General features: G+C 33.6%; 1 protein-coding gene across 7 annotated transcripts in view; it reads right to left on the reverse strand.

Moving 5' to 3' along the window:
• Positions 1-21,364, reverse strand: part of FSTL5 (follistatin like 5) — a 786,887-nt gene that overhangs the window by 743,078 nt on the left and 22,445 nt on the right. For 2 of the 7 annotated variants that reach the window (XM_073017699.1, XM_073017698.1), the window contains exon 2: positions 14,461-14,856. The exons of 4 other annotated variants lie outside the window; for them this stretch is intronic. The gene's annotated coding sequence lies outside the window, so the exon portion shown is untranslated. Of the gene's footprint in view, positions 1-14,460; positions 14,857-21,364 lie in introns of those variants that run through there. One more of the 7 variants, XM_073017697.1, reaches the window with a different exon arrangement.

A 21,364-nucleotide genomic window follows, 5' to 3' on the forward strand; every position in this document is an offset into this window, starting at 1 on the left:
GGAACATTTCACTTACATTTGATTTAGATCAAGGTAAGTGAAGACACAAGATAAACAAATGCTGTGATGATGAATGCAAATAGCTATGTGACTGCTATGTCCAGATTGTATGTGAAAGGCTTTCCAAATCTATATGAAAACGCTTGCAAACATGGTAATTTTTTCAGTTCTTTTTTACAGAGGACTTTATGCTTTAAATTGGGACAATAATTGTACCCATTTGTGGGGTACATTTTTAATGTATAGGCATAATATTAATATCAATGTAGAATGATTAGATCAGGGTAAATTGCATATCCATCACCTTAAACATTCATTTCCTTGTGTTGAGAACATTCAATAACTTCCTTCTAGCTGTTTGAAACTATGTAATATATTACTGTTAACTGTAATCATCTTACGGTGCTATAGTACACTAGAACTTATTCCTCCCATCTGGCTCTAATTTTATATCCTTTACCAAATCTCTCCCTGTCCTCGCTTATCCCTACCCTTCCCAGGCTCTAGTATCCTCCGGCTTTAGTTTTAAATTATTTGTCTTCTTGGTCCATACTGTGAAAATATCCAACATTTTTCAATGCAGTGCTCTATGTTGAAAGATTACAACATACTCAGTACACTTTTTTTCTTAGTATGTGGGATAAGAATAGAATTTTAAGTGATAAATAAAAAGAATTATGACCATTAATTTAATTTTACCATTTCAAAAAAGGAGAAACTTTTTCTTCAGTTGCATCTCAGTCATTAATTTGGAGGAAAAAACTTTCCAAATTGTGATCAATTATACCTTTCAATCACCAGCTTAATTTGAGGCTAAATGTAGATAAAATAATAACATTGCTATTTTAGAAATACTGAGATGTAAAATGTATAGGAATTTGAGCTTGCATTAGGAGACAGTATCACTGTTAGTTCCACTATTTTTGTTTCAAAAAGAAATTTTGTTTTGTTTTGTTTTGAGACAGAGTCTTGCTCTGTTACCCAGGCTGGAGTGCAGTGGTGCGATCTTGGCTCACTGCAAGCTCCGCCTCTTGGGTTCACGCCATTCTCCTGCCTCGGCCTCCTGAGTAGCTGTGACTACAGATGCCCGCCACCACGTCCGGCTACTTATTTTTGTATTTTTAGTAGAGACGGGATCTCACCGTGTTAGCCAGGATGGTCTCGAACTCCTGGCCTTGTGATCCGCCCGCCTCAGCCTCCCAAAGTGCTGGGATTACAGGCGTGAGCCACCGTGCCCGGCCAAAAGGAAATGTTTATACTCTACTTTAAACAAATGGTACTTACAGAAGCCCCACATTATTAGAAGCATGTTATGTGGTAAATATTTGTTGTTCAAAACCATCCACGCCTTGGAAAACTATTTTGTAGTTATATTAACTCCTCCGGTACACACAAACACATTTTAAAGCAAAATGTTTAAGAACAACATAATACAACATAGAACACAAGAGAACAGAACTGAAAACCATTCTAGAGACCTAGTCCAACCCCTTCTTTTAATATTTGAAGTAAATGAGAACCAGTGAAATTAATTTGAAATAATAGGTATACATTAAGTGATTTTTGTTATTCTTTATATAATAGAAAATACTTGAATTGACTGTGAAGTGACTCGAAAAACTAAGTTGTAGTTATCACAAAAAGTGAGGTTAACAGTATGCTCATGATAAAATGTGGGTCTAGAATACAGCTGTCTCTTATTCCTAGCATAGTATTTTAAAAAATACTACAGCATACCTAACTGTAACCTCTTCACTATGGAAAGAAAGAACACACACGTACAAGTGCTTAGTGTCTAAGAAATTTTTTAACATCTATGTCTCTGTGAAGCATAGTAAAATTCTTTTTTCTACTCACTAGAATTTCTAAAGTCAACTGAAAGGACATCGTAGTAACCATCTTTATAGAATCATTTATTTGAGTACAAGTTTTGGAGTTTTTGGTTCATACATTTGATTTCTCACAATGATGTTCACTGAAAGTATGGTTATATATAGTTATGGTTCTAGTTATATAGAGAGATGATTACAGTTACGGTTATATATGAATATATACATTTGAATTTGTATATAAATATACATTTAGTTATTGATCTATAGATATATAAACATATAGATGTTTTTAATTATACCTATACAGAGATGGTTATATATAGTATAGCATATATATTTTAAAGCATTTTTGACGACTTTGAAACAGAATAAACCTTTAATAAAACTTAGCCAAGGAAATTTCTTTTTTCTTTTTTTTTTTTTTTTTTTTTGAGACAGAGTCTTGCTGTGTCACCCAGGCTGGAGTGCAGTGGCCAGATCTCAGGTCACTGCAAGCTCCGCCTCCCGGGTTTACGCCATTCTCCTGCCTCAGCCTCCCGAGTAGCTGGGACTACAGGCGCCCGCCACCTCGCCCGGCTAGTTTTTTGTATTTTTTAGTAGAGACGGGGTTTCACCGTGTTAGCCAGGATGGTCTCAATCTCCTGACCTCGTGATCCACCCGTCTCGGCCTCCCAAAGTGCTGGGATTACAGGCTTGAGCCACCGTGCCCTGCAGGAAATTTCTTTAAGTTGCATAATAATACAGTAGGCTGGGACTTCAAATCTTATATACTTGTCTCAAATTTAGGTCCAAAAAAGCAATACAACATACAGTGACTCATTTTTTACCTCTCAAAACAGGTCCCTGGACTTCATTGTAATATATTCATGATTCAATAGTGAAAAGGTACATTCTATATTGCCTCAATTGAAATTAATTGTACATGTCCATTTTCAAAACTAAAAAATAATAATATTGTCTACACACAGAATGGACTATCAGTCTCCCACCTTGCTGAAAGCTGAGGTCTGTATCATGGTGTAAAACGGCTGGTTAAAATAATGCCCTAAGATGGCCAAAATAATGTGATATATCTCAGTATGCTGCACTTAGCTCTTCTCCACTGTGTATCAGCTTTGTTTATATATGACAGTATCTAAAAAAAATAGTGACTTCAATATTGACCCTGGAACAAGACTGGTGTGAACTGCACGGTTCCATTTATATACAGATTTTCTTCCACCTCTGCTACTCTCGAGAAAGCAAAATGTACCTCTCTTCTTCTCCTTCCTCCTCAGCCTACTCAACATGAAGATGATGAAGATGAAGACCTTTATAATGATCCTCTTCCACTTAATGAATAGTAAATATATTTTTCTTCCTTATGGTTTTCTTAATAGCATTTCTTTTTCCAGCTTACTTTACTGTAAGAATATAGCATATAATAATATAACATACAAAATACATTCTAATTGACTGTTTATGGTATAGATAAGGCTTCTGATCAGTAGCACATTATTAATAGTTAAGTTTGGGGGAGCCAAAAGTTATATCTGAATTTTAGACTGTTCACAGGGTTGGCACACTATCCCCTGTGTCATTCAAGGGCTAACTTTATTTCTCAAAACTGTACCAATTCAGAAAAAGTACTTTTAATACTCAGCAGTGACATACTATAGTAGAAAGAACGATAGGTTAAAAGTCAAAAGACATGATTCTACTTGTGGCTGGGCTCATAAACTGATTTTCTTAATATTTGCATTAACATTCTCTACCCACTGTTCCCTGCTTCTACCACTAACTAATCCACCTGAATTCTTTGGAGGTCACTGCTGTACTTGATCTTTCTTCCCTTTAGCTTCAAACACAAACAATATTCTCATGATTTCATTTCATTTTGTAGTCATGGTTTTGTAGTTTCTTTTTCCACTTTCCTTTACTCACCTTCCCTCTTAAAACTACAGTTTTCTTATGTTAAATTTCTGAAAACAGAAATAATCAGACTGATAATGTTTAATTTTTTTATATTATTTTCAATACTATCTTCAATAAAAATTTAAGGAACAGCATTTGTATGTCATAGTAATACAAGCTGAAAGTTAAGAAAACATATTTTATTACTTCTCAAAGTAGGTAGCAACTGGATGTTATCATGCAAACTAAAACTACCTGATCACATGGATCCTAGCTTTACTTTTTCTCCTAAACACTCTTTATGTACTTTATTGCACATTTCCTATGTGTAAGCCATGAAAGGCCTATTGCCTTACTTTGTATGTAAGCTACACCTAAGTTTGCATAGTGTAATGTGGAAAAATGATGTTTTAAAAGTTTGAAAGTAATAATACATGATATGACCTTGAAGATCTTTCCCTGGATCAAGAGAAGGGAAAATTATTATAGGCTCTGTCTTCTGAATTCATTGCCTTCTACCTTGATGAGCACTTAAAATGTAAATTAAGGAAGAATACAACTCTTAGGACTGACTTTGCTTAAAATCCCAAAGGTACTATGTTACACATTTTATTTGCTATTAAAAAAAAATCATTGCAATTTTGTCAATGTCAGACAGATTTTAAATTCAACCTGTTCCATACCAAGGTCTCCAGCAGCCCGTGTTCTTTAAATCTGGAACTACATTTATTGTACAAGAAAAAAAAATCTGTCACAGTTTAACAATGAAGTGCTGCACAGGGAACAACTTAATTTCCTCTGTATTTAAAACTGAAATGCCATGGGGAAAACTTGCCCATTCATTGGGGTCAGCTAAGTTTCAGAGGAATTCTAGTTCATTCTCAATACTATGGAGAGTCTGAGAATAGTCCACAGTTAGTAGAAGTAATTGAGGCCCAAGATATTTTCCGTAGAGATCCCAGAAGGAGAGAGATGACCACCCTAGTGTGCAGGGGAAAGAGGGAAGATAGGTTAATGCTTACTTGCTCCATAAAGATTCTCACAAAGTTTCTCAGAATCAAAATCTCCATGTTTTCTTAGAACATATAGAAAGTGGAGAGTAAACTATCCTTTTAGATGAACGTTAGCTCAGTCAACTGAAGACTTGAGCACATTCTTAGTGGTTTAAACCAAAGCAGACAGGAGGAGCTGAAAACCTGCAAGAAAACTCTAAAGCTATTGGAAATACTTCATCTGGTTGTGTGGCCAATCATAGCCAGTGGTCAGAACCCAAGTCATGAGCAAATAACATAGCAGATATTGAGTTTGTTTTCAGCAAGAGACATATAACTTACATTTTACTTTAGACCAGTGTCTCAAGTTTGAAAAAGAGGCAACAGGTAAAATTTATTTTAACTAAATTGTATCAGATTTTGAAAGAAGAAAAAAACTGAAGAAAGGTGAAAATAAAGCAGTAACATAGTGTTTTATAACAATAAAAAGTGCTTATTGGATATATAATGTGTACCAGGCACAGTTACACCATGAGCTTTCAAATTCTTGATAATCTGTCAACACAAAATACCGTAATTTAGGTAGAGTGCTCAGATGAGTTCAGAAAATATATCTGTAACAACACTTAAAATTATGTCTTTTGAAATAAATGCTTTTAACAGATAATGAAGACAAGGCATTGGTACTAGTATGATATCTGAGAATCTTACACAAGTGAACTTTTGAAATGACACCTCTAATTAAATTTAGAGATAGCTATTACATTGAATTTAACCAACATAGAATTAGAATTTATATGCAACTCCATCAAGATGCTGTTTCTAGACTGATGGTAGGTATAAAAAATTTAGTAGCATCATCCAACCCATTTATGGCCTGCTTCAGAACCACTGTAATTCTGTCAAATCCACAGTAACCCTGACCACCAGTAATTTTTAGCAGCTTGCTTTCTCCATTCTCTCCTCTTCGCTAGGTAATGAATATAAAATTCCCAATCTAACTGGTTGGGCCCAGACTGAGAGCGAAGTGTACCTCCCTTCCTCTATTCAAGGACTAGAACCAGAAAGCACAATGACTTCTTCTGGGTGGAGGCTGAGAGAAATGTCTTTTTAATGAGATAATCTATTGCAAAATGAGCCTTTGAACAGCCAGAGAGCAGTCAAAATAAAACTGAGTGCTGGCTGGAGAATCTATGAAAACATACTCAAAAGCTTCTTTTATTTCCCATTTTTTTTTTTTTTTTTTTTTTTTTTTTTTTTTTTTTTTTTTTTTTGGGACGGAGTCTCACTCTGTCACCCAGGCTGGAGTGCAATGTCGGGATCTTGGCTCACTGCAAGCTCCGCCTCCCGGGTTCACGCCATTCTCCTGCCTCAGCCTCCAGTAGCTGGAACTACAGGTGCCTGCCACCTCGCCCGGTTAATTTTTCTGTATTTTTAGTAGAGACGGGGTTTCACTGTGTTAGCCAGGATGGTCTCAATCTCCTGACCTCGTGATCCGCCCGCCTCAGCCTCCCAAAGTACGAGGATTACAGGCGTGAACCACCGTGCCCGACCTTCACTGTTTTTCTTTCAAAAGCAAGTTTGATTCAGCCCACTGATTGTCCTATGGCAAACAAAAATAGCTAAGGCCAACCCTTAAGGAGTAGAATTGCGTATAAAGCATGTAGGACGCTAGCCCAGGGGACACAGCTTTCTATTAACTTTGGTTTCTGAACATTTTTTTTATCTTATAAAAAAAAATTTAATTATATTTCTAATTTTTACTTTATAATTTGTACAATTTTTAATTATAATGCATCAATTCATTGAATTGTTTAATGGTTTGTGATAAAGCTGTCATGTTTGAGAAAAACTACTTTTTTCAGTTTACAAAAATGTTATTGTATATTTATAACTAAAGTTTTTCATTTGAATTTTTAATTGATCTGATATTAATTTTGAGGCACAGTATAATGACAAGATTTTATTTTATTCTTGTAGAAAGTAAACTATGGTTTTGGGAAAGTTTATCTGATTTATAATTCTATTTTGGTTAGATGTGGGATTTACCTGTATCTGTGGTTATGTTTCTAAATTCTCTGTTTCTATTAAATTATCAATTCCTATGCAGATAACCACAGCTTTTAACTACTAGAGTTTGATAATAATTCTTGATATTCAATAAGAAAATTCTTGGTTCTTTTCTCTTCCATATTCATTTTAGAATGAACACATACAGTTCATCAGACATTGTAATTCATATTTGATTTGCATTTATTTTTAATCCTTCATGTAATTTACTTTAGGTGTTTATTATTTAAGCAGTGTATAAAGTTGTTTTTTTACTATAGCAAAAATTTATCTTTAAGAGATACATTTTATCTTTAAGAGATACATTTTCAGTATATCTCTTTTTTTCTCTTTGTAGAGGCCTACAAAGTCTAAAATATTCAATGTATCTTTCTTTAGAAGACGAAATGTTAAGCTTTAAAAATGTTTTACAAACATATGAAATTAATAATAATACTTCTACCTTTAAAATATAAGAAATCAATTTTTATTACAATTAAAGTCAACAGTTACTTAACTGCTGTGCTTGCCATTTTTCCTTGTATTCCATACATTTCTGATAGGTTATTTTTATGCCGAAATAAACCTTTCTATAGTTTTTCAATGTGGGCCAATAAAAGGCAACATGTCTTGTTCTTTGTATCTTAAAGTCTTTGACTAGCCCTTGCTATTAAAATTATTAGTTGAAATAGTAACTTTACTAAAATCTTGGCTATGTAAATAATTCTAGAACTTTCTCCCAACACTTTTAAATGTCTTGTGGCATTTACAACATGATGAGATGTCTCCTGTTAATCTAATTATTATTCTTTTGAAGGCAATGTGTCTTTTATTTGGTAGTTTTTAATACCCTTTTTATTAAACTTACTTTTTCTCTTCAGATTCTAGCATGTTATTTTGATGAAATTTCCAGTAGTATTTACAATTCTTCATTTTTTCCTTTTATAATCTAATGTGTAGTCTCTCCATTTAACTTTTACTTAAATGTGTACAGATGTTTTTTGTCAAGATTTTACATCATTTTGTCTTTTAAAAGTATCAACTTATTTTATATTTAACTTATTCTGATTCATTTTTAAATTTCTTGTGATTTTTGGAAATTATGCATTTTTTAAAAATTCAGGCTTTTACAAAATTTTATTTCTTCTGGAATATAATCTTATGCACTTACATACTTACTTGGTGGTTGTGGGTGTGCATGTGTGCCTGACAGGATACGTGTTTGTCTGTGTTTTTAAGTCTACTTCCCATGCTGACACTGGCGACTTTTGTCTTCCACCATCTGACTATGCTGAGAGCACTGCAGATTCAGTCACCAGCCTAGTGGTCAGTTTGCCTGATTGCCATGATTTTTTTAAGCATCCACCTCTCTCAACACACCGCTTTAGCTAAGCCACACCATTGACCAGCTTCTTACTCCACCTCAAATCAGTACTATCCCAGTCCCTGGATTGAGGGACTGGTTTGATTGTGGCAACTTCCAAGAACTTGCAATGGAAAGTTTTCTTTTCCATTTTCCCCTAAGAGCTAAATCTCCAGGCTACCTTTCCTACTTTCTCGGAAACCCTTGACTTTTGCCAGTTACGCCTCGCACACCCCTACAAAGCTATGCCTTTTTCATTTCCCCTTTTATATTTTATTTATTACTGTTTTATATTTTATGCTTTGTAATAGCCTCAAAGTCTAAGTAAAGTAACTAGTACGTTTTGTTCTGTTATAAAATTGCTGGTATACCTGAGGCATGCTCACACTGTAATTCATTTGTATCTATTAGACCGGCAAGGATGAATCACATATTAACTATTTACTGGGTAGAGCCCAAAAATAAAAGTCATTCAAGCATTTTTTTAAGTTTCCCAGAAATACCATTTGTAAGGCATTTAGTGACAACATATATGTTGTGACCTTTGTTTCTTCGAAGTTACTTAGATGATAGGATTCTCATAAATTTTTCTTATGATAAAAGTGAAGTAGGTAATTTTTTATGTGTATTCATGAATTTTGTTACATGCAAATTTGAACTGAAAATACTAATTATATATACAGTTTAAGGATAGAACTGAGACATTACTATGAAAATCTGGAAGACAGAAAAGAAAAAAATGTCAATCTGGATGGGATCTTTTATAAACAAGGGTTGACTTGATTATTTTATATATACACTAACAGAAACCCTTGGGTGAAGAAAATTGATGATAACATTGGAAGATCATTAATTTATGGAATACACAGCCTATAAATAATTCAAATTATTTAGTAAGGGAATTATTATTAAAGACATTTCTTTTTAAAAGAAATCCCACTATTTGTACGGATTTTCAAAAACTGTGGTGCAAATAATTAATATGCTAAACTTAATTTGGTGTCAACATAAATCCCATTCATGAAACATGTAAAACTAGAATTTTACATGTATTTGAAAGACACCTTAGAATTTATAGAGTCCAAAGACCTTTCTCAAAGATAAATAAAAAGAATCAGCATGATGAACTAAACTCTGATTGTATATAATTACTTCTGGTAGTATGTCTGTAGTATTTTTAGATATTTGTAGAGTAATATGTCTAGATATAAAGTTTTCTAAATCCCAGAGTCTTTTCAAGTTTTCACTAGAAGTTTTGCTGTGGTCTGAATGTTTCTGTCTCATGCAAATTCATACTTTGAAATCCTGACAATCAAGGTGATAATATTAGGAGGTGGGTTTGGGATGAGGTGATTAGGTCCTGAGAGCAGAGCTCTCAGAATGGGAACAGTACCCTTATGAAAAGGGTTAAGAATGATGTCTTGCCCCTTCCACCATGTGAGTACATAGAGAGAAGGCACCTTCTCTGAACTACAAAGTAGGCCCTCACCAGACAACAGATCTGCATTAATCGGTCTCCCAACCTCCAGAAACAAATTCTTGACATTTATAAGCTTCCCAGCTTATGACATTTTGTTATACCAGCCTAAGTGGACTGAGACAGATTCTCATAGATTAATTCCACCTGATTATTCCAACATCAAAGATGTAGAAGAAAGCTTAATAAAATAGAAAAAAGCTGTTGGTATTTTCTTTTTCCCAAGCTTCCTATGTATTTCGTTATTTAGTATGCATATGTCTACAATGATGTTTGCAAATTACATATTTTTCTTAAAATGACTCTCATTGTAAAAGATTTTATATAAAACATACTGGTCACATATTGGCAGTATGTTATCTTAAGTTAATTTCAGCTATAATACCTTACTGTTTGAGACTATCAATTTTTATGATTAATTAACTTGTTAGTTTTGTTCAAATCCACACCTTACCTAAAGTGTAATCCTTCAAATATTATAGTGATAACCTACTGCATATCATTTGTGTTTTAAGCTTTAAAACAATATCTCCCAGAAAACTCGTCTGGAATTTAATATCTCCAAACAAATCTCTGCAAATTGTCATATTCTTTACAAAAAGATAACGTGGGAAAGAACTTTGATAATATACTTGATGTTACATAGCAAGTTCTTAATTAAAGCACAGTAATCAATAAACACATATTAATCAAAAATAGCAAGAGAACATTGTTTACAATCTGTCCCAGAGAAAGGACTTAAGCCTTGCTGTGTAATGGTGAAACTTTCCAAAACTGTCACCAAATTACATTATGGCAGTATTAATAAGAGAAGGCATCTCACAGCTCCATGTTGAAAACAAAACAAAATGAAAAAATAATCCTCTCAAATTTGTCTTACACAATAATTCAACGTAAATTAAACAATTTTGTTCTGTCTATTTTATGTAGATGCTAAATGTAAATAAGTAATAAAAACAATTTTCCAAATTGTATAGCTTTAGAGATAGTAGTCAGAAATATCTATAATATGAAGGAAGGATAGGAAAGATTTAATCCAAGAGAGGCATCATTTCTTTTAGATTTACTCATCACAAGATTTTAAATGTGCCCTTTTTAAAGAAGCAACATGCTAGCACTATAAATATATCCTAGGAAGACAACACAGTGAGATTACAAATATAAAGCAATGGAATTCTAAAAAGCCTAGAGGGATAAAGTCCACACAGATATTGAGCATTTTTCATTTTCTGAAATCACCCTGCCATTTTAAGCAACGAAGTGAAGGTCTTGTAAAATGATTGTAGTCTGCCATCCCTGAACACTTGATGAAGAGTTTAGGAAAAAAATCCTGTGTCTGAAAGTGGGAAAACTTTCTTTTTTGTTTTCACTGTCTATGTGGGTTCATTCTTAGGAGCGAGGAATATTCCTAAACCCATAGGTTTAGTAATACAGCATTAAATGTTTCATTATAACTATACATTTAACCCTTATCACACGTATAATAAAGAGGTTCATGAGTTTGAAAATTGCATATAGTCTTTTAAAACAAGCTCAAACAAGAATGTTGTGTTTCCTATGCAAGTGATTAGAAAGGTATATGAACTAAATTATGTGAACAAAAGCTTATCCTTACAACTGTATTTTTTCAAATGACTATTAGTCTATATTAAATAAGAAAAAACTTCAAGTACAAGTGATTTTTTTATTCCTAGTTTTTTTGTGTTTATCTAAGCTGCATTAGGTCAAAGAAAACTGTAGAAAAATCTTTTCCAAATATGTCAAGCCCTGTAGAGTAAAAACAATGTAATAATGACAATAGCAAACATTTTTGTGAGTGATTACCTTATTTGGGGCTCTATATTACATAGCTTATATGAATAATTCAACTTAAACTTATAACAGCAACAAAAAAAGCTGAGGCTTAGGAATGTGCAGTGATTTGCCCAAGATTAACACAATGACAAAATATTTAGATCATTGTTATTCACGACGACCAAAAATCAAGAGGTTCTAATTAACTGCAATTCACAATGGAATAGATACTGGCTATATAGTTTTTAAATATTAACTTTATCAATATTTTTATAATATATTAAATATGGCCAATAATAATACATTGAACATATTAGATATGTGAATAATATTAAATGAAAATAAAAATTACTTTTAATCACATATTATTTTAGAGAGTCACATTTTCTGGCCCAAATACTTATAACCTATGTAAACATGTCATTTGAATTAGAACACAACTTAAATTATGCTCATTGCAAATATGGTGGGTCAATGGGTTTCTAGATCATTGTCTGCTCTGTAAGCTGTAATATAATCCCTTTAGAAGATTTAAGAATATATTTAAAGCAAAAATACTTTTCTAAAACAGTCACCCTTAAACTGAATAGAATTAGAATCTCAGATATTATCTGAGTAATTTGAGTGCCCATAGGACATGCTTTCTCATTGGAGGATATCTTGTCACTTATGAGCCACTAATAAAGCCCTATACATATTTTATATTAAATAAATGAATATATTTGTTTATACTCACATGGTGACAAAGTATGGATTGTGAGTATAAAAGTATCAAAGTTGCTTAATATAAAAAAATAGATTTTAAAATGTGTGGACCTGTTGTCCACTTAGGAATAAGTTCATTGATCATTTCTAAAATTGGCCATCTGGTGGCTTCATTTCAAATTGCATTCACGTTCCAAAAGATATACTTTGGATCTCTGGAGGATGTGGCTAAACGATTCAACTCTATTTACAGAGATTATAGTAATCAAATGGCACAATGATATAAAATTACTCCTTGCAATTGGAGAGTACCTACTGCAGCAGGGGCTTCTCACTGAGAGAAGATTCCCTGGGCTGGAAAGACATAAGTAGCATGAGAATGAGTCAGAAGCCTCACCCACAAAGCGAGAGCCCACTGGTGTCTGAAATGACACTGCTCGATGCTAGTTTCCATCTCACTGACTTTCCTAGCTTGCCTTCGCTTTTTCTGCAGTCATAGACCAGCAGATCTTATACCATATTTACAGTTATCAGATTTTGGTGGGCAAGAAAATTATGGGTAGAGAGTGTTTGATAAAAGTTCCTAGGCCAGACCAAAGATATTCTGATTCTAGGGGTCTTAGATGAGATCCAAGAATCTACAATTTAAACAGGGATCTCAGGTGATTGCCATATAGGTGGAGCAAGCCTCGCACTTGTGAAACACTGCTCTATCATATCTGCTATACTCAGGTGAATAATAGATTAACCTCAAAGCGTTTGAATTAAAACTTCTATACCAAAGTCTAGCAGATTATCTGTGGGTGACTATGCAGCATTCTTAGAACATTAAGAAATAAACAGTGTGATTTTGGTATTTAAGTTTAGGTTTTCTTCTCTACTTAAAGAGGGGCAGGCAGAATTGTTATCTATATAAATACCCTCATTTATAGGGTTGAGGCCAGAAAAAAAAAATGTAGGCACTACAGTACTCCATCAGAGTCAAAATATTGCACACTTGAGAATTTTAAAAATCCATTCTTTCTAAACTGAGATGCAATTGTCAGTGGCATTAAAAATACCTACATTTCACATTGTTCCTCAGAGTCTGGCAATAGGACATCTATGCCTATTGAATAGATGTGCAAACTGTCTGCCTTTTGAAATAATCTTCAGAGCATGAAGAAGAAGCTGCACTCAAAAAAATTGCAGATAATTTGAATTTCTCTTTGAATTTTTGCCATCTGCTTTCCAGGTGGAGCGACCTCCATTTTATCTTCTACAGGAGGAGGTTGTTTGGCTCCCAAGATTGTCAGCCTGGAAACTACAAACTCTCACATGGTATTAGGTGATTATAACTGATTTTTAGAAGTTGAACCTTTGTTAATTATTAGAAATAGATCAAAATCATTTCAAAGTTTAGCAGAAAAAGTGGTAGTAATTATTATTATTATTATTATTTTTTGAGACAGAGCCTCGCTCTTTCGCCCAGGCTGCAGTGCAGTGGCGCCATCTCGGCTCACTGCAAGCTCCGCCTCCCGGGTTCGCGCCATTCTCCTGCCTCAGGCTCCGTAGTAGCTGGGGCTACAGGCGCCCGCCATAACGCCCGGGTAGTTTTTTTGTTTTTTGTTTTTTTAGTAGAGACGGAGTTTCACCGCGTTAGCCAGGATGGTTCTAATATTGTTCAGATGGTTGTAGTGTTGAACTCAATCACGTATTTTCATATTCATTTAAACTTCTAACAGTATTCTGAGTCTAAATGGCATTGAAAATGAGGGAGGACCAAAAAGTCTAGTCTGCAGTAAATGATTGCACCAGTGAGGCTGAAGTCGGTGAGTACCTTCTCCACGGTCACACAGACAGTATGTTACAAGGTCACCCTAAAACTCAGCTCTTTTGGTTCCTACTCATGTTTTTACAGCACACCAAGTAGGAGAGGCAGTCATTGTTAACTGATGGCTTTCTCTTCAACTTTCAATGCTTTCTCTTAACGCCTAAGTCTTGTTTTTCATTTTGTTTTGTTTTTGTTTAGTTTTGGCATTCTATGTAAGATTTTTGTTTAATATAAATACTGGTAACATTCAGACACCTTAAGACATAGCTCTTATTGTATGTGCGGTGAGTGTTTCAGCTGGTGCCAGTCATATGGTAGACTCTTGATAGATATTTAATAAGTGAATGAATGCAAGTCTATCATAAAATGACAGAACTTCCTAAATGTGTTATTATTGGAGCCATAAAATGATGCTTCATGTCTTCTGTTTCTGCTTTTAAAGAACATTAAGAAAGCAGCTTTATAATGATAAAGGATAGAGATCTTAGCATATATTTAGAGAAATTCAACTTCCTTTCTTCTCAGTAAGGATTCTCTCTTACCTGAATAGCCAGTAACAACCAGTTGTTTTCTGAGATTCTCTGATGACCTTGCCTCTCTCAACAACTAGAGTCATGGTGCTCCCATTGGAAGGGCAATTAATGTTAGAGCTGAAGGACTTGTGATCTGGCCCCAACTTCGTGCTTGGGTAAATCACTGAAATTGTTTTGGTGTTTGTCTGTCAACTTTAAAACCTGGAATGGATGATCGCCATGGTTTCTTAGAGCTCTGATTTCTAGACGACACTTCCCATGATTCTTCCTTTTTACTATATCCAGTTTATTTTCTTTCACCTCCATCTCTGGGCTACTGCATTGAAAAACGTTGAGGAGTAAGAATCATCCTGAATATTTTAAGCACGGTGGTATCTCAGGCCATGGAGGCTTAGTGGAAGTGACCTGGGGGAGAATAATTTTTGTCAGAGGGACCTAGAGGTGTACTGAGTAACTCAAAGTAATCAGTTTTAAAATATGTGATTTCACTGCCCCTGCGGTCTTATATATTAGAAGCTGCATATTAATGTGTAATTGGTTGATGAGCTTCAGGCTAGCAATTACACACTATTTTCTGTTAAATGACATGGGAGACCACCTGAGAATATTTCAAAAATATTTTCATTTGTTTATGAAATATATCTGGAAAACAAAACAAAACAACTTAATAACTCATTGGTTTCCAAGGTATATATTTTTAAACAGTACAATACCATTGGAAGAAAAATTAACAATTTAACCCTTTCTCATTTAGCTCATGGAGATAGTAATTTCATAGTCCCATTCACTTGCTAGAGGGAAGAGAGAACAACAAAGGTATTATCTTACATAGTTCTCAGAGGAGTTGTTTTAATAGAATGGAATCATGGCTGCGGATCTCATTTTCCCATAAATGCTCACAACTCAATCTCATGCAATGGCTGTGTTTACCACCACGGATGTTTATAATCAGTGTTAACATAGGAGACTTATACAGTCAGTCAGGCAGTCCTTTTCTTCTCTTGTTAACTAGGGTTGTTATTACTGTTTCCTCAATTTCCTAGAGGATTCATGAACATAATCATGTCAGCTGCTAAACTGGTGGGAATTGAAGCTATTCTACATTTTGAAAGCATTTGCATGTGCTAACTTGGAAACTACATAAATCAGTGCTTTGATTACTACTTTTTAAAAACTTCTACCAGCTCTTAGTTTGGTAGATGTGAATTGTCAGCATAGTACCAGTGGAGTTTCTGCAATTATCCACTTAATTAACTCATTATGGAGCCAGTCAGAACAATGAAGTCCTCAAAATGGGTTTACTCAAGTTTTCTCATTGTTATTATTTGTTTGAATACACTTGTTAAACTCATTATGTTTATCAAACTATTAATCTATAATGTTATACCTCAATTTTATTTATATTTAAAACACAATAATTTATTTCAATAAAGTAGTTTTTCTTTTTTCTTTTGTTAATATAATAAATTATTTATTTTTCTTTTTATGCAAAGGGTATGCCTTCATTGTAGGAATTTATAAAATACATGTGAGAAAAATACAGATAAAAAAACTATAATAACTTGCAGTCTCACAGCCTAGAGGCAATGAAAGTTCATAGTTTGGTATATTTACATCTTTTCTTCATACATATAACCTAAAATAAAAATGCCTTACTGTTCAATCAATTTCAATATGGCTTATTCCACCTCTGTTCCATAAAAAGTTATCTCCCTGGGTCCATTATAGACTCATTGTTGTTAAGGTTAATGAATGCCCCCTCTTAATACTTTCTTATTTGTCTTGGCTTTTCCCAAATATTTGGGTATGCTGTATTTTCAGCTCCATGAGGTCAGAGATTGTAACTGTATTGTTTATCTTTGTAGTCTAGCACCAGTGTAGTACCTGGCAGATAAAATGGCTTTCCAGATATTTTGTTGAATAAATGATCAAGTCTTTAATTTTAAAACAATATCTGAATTTCATTACATGGCAATAAAATTTTTGGATTTTTTACTACTTATCAGAAGGATGTTCAAAATATCTTTCATTTTTCTTTTGTTCTCTATACACATTTTATGCTAATGAGTTTCTATTTTAGATCTTCATCTTTCACATTCTATCTGGCTTTTCATGCACTCTTGTGGCTCTGGTTGCCATATAGATTATCTTGCCTAAATCAAAATCCTTTACAGATCTTCTCTCCCCAGATTCAGAAATGTGACTGAGTCTGTAGTTTTCCACTGTGATACACCCATATCTCAGAAACATGTCTTAGGTAAAAAAATACACTCTCTCCCACACCCCAAAATTCCCCTACAAAAAATAAAAATGGATAAGTATTTTCTACATAATGAATATTTTTAATATGTGCCCAAACATCTCAACATGCATATTTAACATCTTGTTCTGAGATCTTTAGGAATAGTCATACCAAAGTGGGCAAGACTGTAAGGGATGATGAGAACCCAGTTATCAGAGGAAAAGGAGAGGAATTGAAGAGCAGTCTGAAGGATTCACGGGGTCATGATAAATACTTTGGAGGTAAATGCACAAGAAAACCAAATTACTTACTGAGAGTGTGTCAAATTTCGATTTTACATCTTTAGAAGGGGGGGAGTTGTAGATATAAGGGTTCCTGCAAAATTAATTGGAATAGAGATGGGGACTTGGTTGGAGTATTAACCCAGAAACCTAGACAGAACTCTATAGTAGTGGACCATTGAGCCCAAAACATGAGAAAAAGGCTGTAAATCCATGCCCAAATCCCAGCTTGTAAATATAGCCATTCATATACCAAAAGAAAGTAATTCAATTTGAAGTATTATTGCAATAGAATACATTTCTTACCTATAACTATATTATCCAAAGTGTATTCTGCAGAACACTAGTGATGTATTAGTTGGGTGTTTATATAGAAAGAAAACAGACTTAGATGGTTAAATAAGGATTGGAAATGCTGAGATTAAAAGAAAAATCCTGAAACATTTCTCAGAGACTTTAGTATGATAATATGTTTTGGAAACACCAAAAGGAAGCTTTTGTATGCAGAGTTTCTTAAACATATTTAACACGAATTTCTCTTTTTTAAAAGAAGAACAAATTAAGGGATAAATATACCTGTGATTAAACTTTGAGATTGTTATAAATATATGCAAGCAACCCAGTTTCATATAGTGAGTATGAAGCAAAACAAAACTTAACAAAATGAACCATACTAAACAAGAGAGAATACATGTTTCAAATATTCTTTAACTTTTTCTCAGCTATTTTCCTACGTTGGCTATAAATCAGTAGTCATCATCATCATTCTCTGAGCAAGAAATAAACAAAAACTGATAAATATTTTCCACGAAATACTTTTAATATGTACCAAAATATCTCAACATGCACATTTAATAGTTTATTAACGTCAAATCTCTATCAGCCATTTCCTAGGTCACATCTTAGCAAAGTCCACAAATTAAAAATCTGAAGACTGCTTAATTACCCAGTATGCCAGGACCTGGGGAATTATTTACAGAGATTATAGTTAGAAGGTAATATTCACTTTAGGAACAAGGAATTTCAGCTACACGTGAACAAAGTGACTAGTGGCCACATACCACACACACACATATATATACCAAAATCTGTCGTAACATTTGGAATTTGTCCCCTGAACACATCTGAAACTTGTCCCCTCACTACGTTAGGATTTCTTTATAAGAGACTGTGTTCTTCGCCTTTTTTGTCTGAATGACTAGTTCAGTTTGTCACAACAAATGTTCATTAACTGATGGATTGAATACATTGTCCTTTGGCAGTAGACATCTGCATTATTTACAAATTTACAAGAAAGAAAAAGTTGGAACAAATAGCATTTGGAAAAGGTTTAACTTGTCTACCAACATGTTCACAACTTACAGAAAAAAAAATGCTTTTGTTTTCCAGAGGTGTTGCTAATAATAACTGTATGATGCTATTATGTTTCTATCAAAAAGCAATATAATGGCTAGCATATCATAAACTAATACATTCGTTAACAAAGTAAGGTCAATTAACCTAAGCTTTTAGGGAGGATGAAAAGTACATTTAGAGGTAATGGAAGTGTGAAACATATGTCAGTGACTATAGTGTCCTGGCAAGCAGGGGACTCCTGTGTTCCGAGGGGTACTCAGAGAGCTGGTGGAAAGGTGGGGTATGAGAAACAGAAGCCAAAGATAAGACCTGCAGCAAGCTTTAAAAATTTTGCTTAAGTCATTGATAGCTGAAAAGCAACATTATGAAAGTAGAAATAAGAAAGTAAAATATATATAAATGTAATATTACTTATATTTATATCTACATAAGCCTCATTGCTCTTCAAAGTACTAGGTAATATGTGAAGTTCAATAATTCAGCTCCATTCTGAATTTCAAGCAGTTTTGGAGAAATTACAGTGTGATGGAGAAAACTCTTCAGAGTTATAGAACTTCCATTAGGTAATTAGCTGAATTAATTAATTTGATTGATAGTTATTGTAATTTACCACATTTACAGATTAAAGGACAGTGAATCTGATACTAGAGCACATCTCAGTACATGCAGATACTATTCATTTAATAAAATTAAGGTCAATGTATGATAGACACTCTTAGCAAACTAGAAGGAAAATGCTTAATCTTTTAAAAGACATCTATTTTTCTTAATGTAAAAAGAAAAAATATCAAGGCTCTTGTACTTACTGAGATAAATTTTAATAAGACCAGCAGCAAACGAAAATGCTTGCTATTACCCATTCTGTTTAGGATTGTACTGGAGTCCTAATCAGTGCAGTTAAAAAAATAAAATAAAATCTGTAATAATTGAAAAGTTGAGACAAAACCCTGTATATTTTTAATAAAGTGCTTGTTTACAAAGAAAATCCTAAATGTATTTTTGTTATTAGAACAAGAAAGGTTTGATGAAACAAAAGAAGAGAAATCTGACATGCAACACAAAATCAAAAATCTTTACCATATTCCATCAGAAAATGTATTTGATGTGTTTTCAATTGACAGAGTGCCAATAAAAAATACGTAGAAGCCCTTTATGCAAGAAATTAAGTATTTTATTGAAAACATTAAATAATACTTAAATAAATGGAAATATTTGGAAATAACTCTCTGTAAAAAATTTATCAATATTCCTCAAACTGAGTTATAGAATTAGTGCAATTCCAATTAAAATCTTAATAGGTTTCTTTTTTCCCCATATCTTTTCAGCTACTTGCTTTTTAAATTTTAGATTCCAGGGTACATGTGCATGTTTATTACATGAATATATTGTGTAATGGTGAGGTCTGGGTTTCTAGTGTACCCATCAGAAAAAGAATGAACATTGTACCCAGGTGATAATTCTTAACGCTCCCCTCCCTTCCAACTCCTGGAAACCATTTTGGAGTGCCCAGTATCCATTATCTCTATCTTTATGGCCACATATGCCTTAATGGAGTTCTTTGTAGGATTTGATATGCAGATTTTAATTGCAAAGACAATTGGAACATCTGAGAAATTCTTGAAGAAGGAATAGGGAGAGGATTTTTCAAACCATATTTCAAGACATATCATGAGAGTATACACACACACCCACACACACACATAAACACACACAGAGATACACATACATGTATACACCACATTAGGCAAAAGTTAGAGGCAGCATACATAAAATTTTATCTTTTTCCTGAGCAGACTTTGCACAAAAATGTCAGAAGATGAATTATGTGATTGACAAATTGTGCAAGGAATATTGAATAGCTATACGAAAAAAACTAATTTCTCGCTGACACAAGGTATAAAATCTAGTCTTCATCTATTAAGTATGAAAAGCCATACTATGAAACTTTTAAAACATAATGCAGCAAAATTTCCTTATAATGTATGTAAGGAGGGAATTCTCAAACAAGGAACAAAAGCCACACATCATAAAAGATTGATTGCAAATTATATTGTGACAAAAATAAGAATGTCACTACATCAAAGGATGCACGGAGAGTAAAAAGACATGGTACAACTGGAAGATCTTTGTTTTATCTTTGTCATCAGCAAAGAATTTGTATCAACAGCATGAGATCACAAAGCTCCATGAGGAATTGGACAACAGACATAAGTAGAAATTTTATTAAAAAGAAAATGATAAAAAAAACCTCATTGATATCTAAAAATATGTTCACTTTTGCTATTTTTAGGTAAATGCCAATAAATATTAGGAATATATTACTACACTCTAACCAGTTGGCATTTGTTTTTCAAAAAGCATGATAATATCAAGTACTAGTGAGAATAGGAAGCAACCAAAAAACTACATATTGCTGATGGGACTGTAAATAAGCACAATCACTTTAAAATGCTACTTACCATGTCTAGTAAAGTTGAACATTCGCCTACTTTGCAATTTTACTCCTGTGGGAATACCCTAGAGAAATTCTCACATGCATTCAAGGAAATATATGCACAAATATTTATAGTAGCATTGTTTTTTAATAGTAAATTGCTAGTAACAACCCAAGAGCCCATCACTAATTTCGTGGATAAGGAAACTTTGATTTTTTTTGTTACAATCTTTACAACAGTAAAAACTAATGTATGAAAACTACAAGAGTCATCATAAGGAAAGAATCCATTGAGGTCAGAGAGTTAACAGGGGTGAGGACCAGTTTGAGCAAGTCATTGCGGCTCATTTTAATAACATTGGCTTTTACTCTAAATAAAATAGGAAGACATTGGAGGATCTGACACATGAATGAAATTGCCTGACTTACATTTCATAAGATCATTCAGACTGTTGTACTGATAATACATTAAGGACAGAGATAAAAAGCAAGGAGATTAGTCTTAAGAGTAAAATAATCGATGTAGAAATAGCACTGACATGCTCAAAGGTAACAGCAGTGGAGGTGATAAAACAATGTCCAGGTTTGACATGTATTCTG

Source organism: Chlorocebus sabaeus, chromosome 7 (assembly GCF_047675955.1).
Source record: "Chlorocebus sabaeus isolate Y175 chromosome 7, mChlSab1.0.hap1, whole genome shotgun sequence".
Classification (NCBI taxonomy): domain Eukaryota; kingdom Metazoa; phylum Chordata; class Mammalia; order Primates; family Cercopithecidae; genus Chlorocebus; species Chlorocebus sabaeus.